This window comes from Manis pentadactyla, chromosome 11 (assembly GCF_030020395.1).
Source record: "Manis pentadactyla isolate mManPen7 chromosome 11, mManPen7.hap1, whole genome shotgun sequence".
NCBI classification, from domain to species: domain Eukaryota; kingdom Metazoa; phylum Chordata; class Mammalia; order Pholidota; family Manidae; genus Manis; species Manis pentadactyla.
Window position 1 is genome coordinate 71,566,163 of NC_080029.1, and position 4,499 is coordinate 71,570,661.

Here is a 4,499-nt window from a genome sequence, read left to right on the forward strand (position 1 = left end):
GGTACTGAGTTGATCCAAGAAATTAATTAATTTGTTGATGGAGAAGCTTTGAGCCAGAGATGACTATGATGATGTAAGCCACATAGGTATTTACCCTAATCTTGAGGCAGAATTGGGTGGGTATATATTGTCATTGAATTTTGGCATACTGTATATAGATATGAGTCAATATCATGGATAATTTAAGAGTAGAATTAACAATAGATGAGAGCTAAGCTAATTTTAAATGAAAACAAAATGCTAAAGCAAAAACAACTAGAAAAGTGACTCTATAAATGGAGCATGCTAAAATGAAGGATTTGCATGTATTTATTTATAGATGTTATACGCAAATATTTTTTCACATCCTACACAGTCTCAGGCAAAATTGGAGATCTTAAAGTACAGTCCAGATACAGCATATCATTAGTTATCATTTATATTAGTTTTATATTATAAAATGTAGTCTCTGATAATCCAATTTCATGTTTACTCATTAAAAATTTTTTTTCATGGATATAGAATGTCTTGGGGAAATGCAGATTTTATAGAATAATGTAAAATTATGAATTACACAATGAAATTACCATATTCAATTAGATTATGATCTTTATAAATTCTACCTCCAAACTTATGACTCCACCATTAAACAGAAAATTCAATACCATCAACTAAAATTTGTTCAATTCTCTAATTTGTTATGTAGTTATGCTCCTCAGGAATATTATTTATTGACATCAACCTGTTTGAAAATCTATATATTTAAATTCTATTTTTATAGCCTGTAGGATATATATCTAGTCTCTTCCAAAAACTGAGGCAATAATAGAAAAGTAAAAAATGTAGCATGCAGAATGCCTTTTAGAGCATGAAAGAGAAAACAGAAGAGAAACGGGGTAGAAAAGAAGCAAGTAAGAAATAAAAGGGAGAAAAATGAACAATGAAGCCTGAGAAAGTGAGAAGGGCAGACACATGGAATATATTATCACACCAGTTTCCATTATATAGTATTAAGTAACACCTTCAGGTTCTCTTTGAAAGAACTTGAAATTTCTACACTATCCACTTGTAAGCCCTCAAGAGGATTATTTTTAAGTCTGAAATGGCCAATAACAATTTGTTTTCCATTTTAAAGCCAGCTATTTTATCTGTATTTTGGAGAGAGAAATGGATGGAAAACAAACAAACAAACACTTTTTGAGCCACATTATCTTGAATGCAAAATCAAATGACTAACTCTACATTCATTCACAAGGAAAGCATTACAAGGTTTTTTAGCACTTCTTTTCTAACATTCTTCCTTTGGGAAAACAAGCGATTCTCTGTGCCAAAATAGTGCATGACCTGATTATTCATATAGAATGTATCCACAGGACCACTGTACAGTACCATCAGATGACCTTTTAAAAGCAAAAACCTTGATGAGAGATTCTGAATTTAGAATTTCTTAAATTTATCCCCTGAATTTAGTAACAGCTTGTAAGTAAAATAGGGATAAGACTGGTTACTGAGTATGTAAGAACCTCTCAGCTTCTCTTTGAAACAGATTGTAATTTCCATGCCATCCATTTGTATAGCTGTTTTATGTGTTTTAAAATTAAATTCCAAAGGGAAGAACTTGCCTCTCTTCCCACCAAAAAAAAAAAAGCCAAATAAAACAGACAAAAACACTTCATTGAACTTACTGGTAGAGAAATACAACTTCCAAAATTACAAAAAAGGAAAAAAATGCTCTCTATATATTCTTATTTACCTTTTCTCTGTAAAAGGATGAAAAAACCATTAATGGAATTAAGAGAGAAAAATTAAACTTTTTTTATTAATATAAGTTATGTCCACAGGACACCACTGAAGCAATGAGTTTAGAAGAATTAAAAAAGGATTTGATTTAGTGAATGGAAAGAGTATCTGTACTTATTTTAGCTGGGATAAAACAATTAAAGCCTTTACGTAATAAAACTCAGCTATGCTTTGCTTTGAGTTATTAGATATTCAGCTAGAGAAAACTTGTCCTTTAATTCTGGTGGTTTACTCTAAGTAAATTTATATCAAAAACAAGTAGGAGAGCTTTTTTCAGGTTCAGAAATCAAATGAAATGATCAGTGAATACCTCCTATCTTGAAATTCAAGGGTTCCTATCCTGATGAAAATCTTATCACTATTCCTTAAACTACTATAGGGCAATACAATGAAAAGAATTATGATAACTTTAAACCTGGGTGGCATTCATCAAACAATAACCCAAGAGGGAAAGGTCCTATATCACATTTCCAACCCTTTGAACCATCTACTGATCTAACGTATCTTCCTCTTTAAAATGTCCCAAAAGATATAAGATGTCCCTGTGCTTATAGGATTTTGAAGTTTTATTTTAAGGAATCAAAAGAAATTTGCTCTGTGAGCAGGTTTTTTAATTTGGCTTGAAGCCTCTGATTCAGGGAATAAGCAATCTTCTTCCAACTTTCTCTTCGACGGAAGAGATACCCCCTTTCAACCTATACCTCTTGGTTGCCAATACAAAACAATGAACTCAAGACCCAATATATCTTGTCTTAAAAATTCATTTAGAAAACAATCACTCGATTCAAAGTTCATCTCCTTCCTTTATCAGAAATTGCTGGAAATGTAATTTTGCAGCAAGCCTTTCCTTTCTTGTCTTGAAATAGATTGAGGTAAATATAAAGTCAATGATTAGATAAATGTAATGTCTTGGGTTGATGCCACAATGCAATATTCAATTGTGTGGTCAGTACTGATGGATGGTTTGTGTAGTTACTCAGCTGTATAATGGGACAAATTCCCGTGACTCTATTTAAATACCATGTGGTTCCTCTCAATTAATATTACCGAAAGTACTTTGGCACAAATACAAAATGTATGAGGGATTAGTGCTGGAGCACACAAGGGCAGTCATCTTTGCTCTGTACAGAAATTCTCCTTTATAAATAAACTGTATCTGTGTACAGTTTATTTACTGAACTGCCTTGAATGCAGTAAATAACACAACAAGGATTATTCCTCCCTTAAAAATCACTATGAGGTTATAAATAACATGAGCTAAGTAATCTCCTACAGTAAAGGATTAAACCTTGATGAAGTTAACACACATGCAGGGCACATACACAAGCACTACAGCCATAAAAACACATTGTTTATAAAAATCTCCTTATCTTAATAGCTTGGAAACATATTTTTTTCTCTATTTCCTACCATGAAGGGGCATATCATTCAATATAAAAGTTGGGGAAAGGAGAAGAAATGACTTTCTTTGAGAAGGAAAAAAGAAAAGAACAATACTCGTAAGGCCTTAAGAATTATTTTTTGGAAATTTAGAGGCTAAATTTTTTGGCACACTGGAACCCAGATTGCATAACATAGGTATGGATCAAATGATACAATGGTAAGTACCTTTTTTCAAGTTCTGCTTCCTGGGATGGCTGTTCTTAGGTAGGTATATTTCACTGTTATTTAGAAACCCATGATTATCAGGGACAATATCCAGTCACTATCATGTGCTTCAGTGATCAAAATGATAAATTTTCACAGTTAATATTTTTAAAATTAAGAAGTTTAATATTTTGTAAAACATTTAACATTCAAAAATTGTCAATATACCAACATTTTATTTTCTAGTGTTCTCAACTCCAGCACAGGATAGTTAGTGATTAGAAAGATTTGTCATCTCTCCTATTGAAGTAGTAAGTGGCTACTATTTGCAACACTTAAAATAATTATTTATTTACTCAGTTATTAGTACTCATATTAATCAAAAACTTATAGTAGTACTCCCTTCATGGGCACATATACTAAAACTGGAATGATACAGAGAAGATTAGCATGTCACCTGCTCAAGGATGACATCAAATTCTTGAAGTGTTACACACACACACACACACACACACACACACACACACACACACACACAAACTATGTAACATCTTGTTCCTTAGCATGAAAAAAAATCTTTATACATTTTTAGAGGCATATGTTATGACAACAACTTACAAATATGGGTATATTTTAAATGTTTTTGTAATTTTATAATTTTTAAATCACTCATTATAAATGTTTTTTAGAAATTATCCTTCAGAAATATTTTATATTTTTCTCTGTATTGCTGGTATTCTATAATCACATAATCCTTTGTTTGGGTGTTTTTTTTTCTCTCTGAAACTTTTTATCCTTATTTCGGGATTACAAATCTACATAACAATGCTATACATTGGCTGGGACTATTTTAATTCATTGGGCTAGTAGTTGGTGAATGCCTTTTCAATATGGAATCATGGTTACCATTACAGGAACTTTGATGAATTTTTTTAGTTTATCCCCACTCCATTTTCCCTGACATTCTAGAACTTTTATTAGAAAACATTTAAACATGTATCTTTCCTCCGCTACTTTTCATCTCTTTGCCTTTTTTCCTACTTTTTAGTTTCCCCTACTTTATCTTTCAAACTTTCTACTAATTTTTTTCAAACAGCCACTAATTCTATTGTTTTGAAGGCAATAAACACCTT

General features: G+C 31.6%; 1 non-coding gene across 1 annotated transcript; it reads left to right on the plus strand.

Annotated features, from left to right (window-relative positions):
• The first annotated feature begins 3,761 nt into the window (after positions 1 to 3,761).
• Positions 3,762 to 3,867, plus strand: LOC118929186 (U6 spliceosomal RNA). The gene has a single exon (XR_005031505.1). It is a non-coding gene; the product is annotated as a U6 spliceosomal RNA (small nuclear RNA).
• Positions 3,868 to 4,499: the final 632 nt, after the last annotated feature.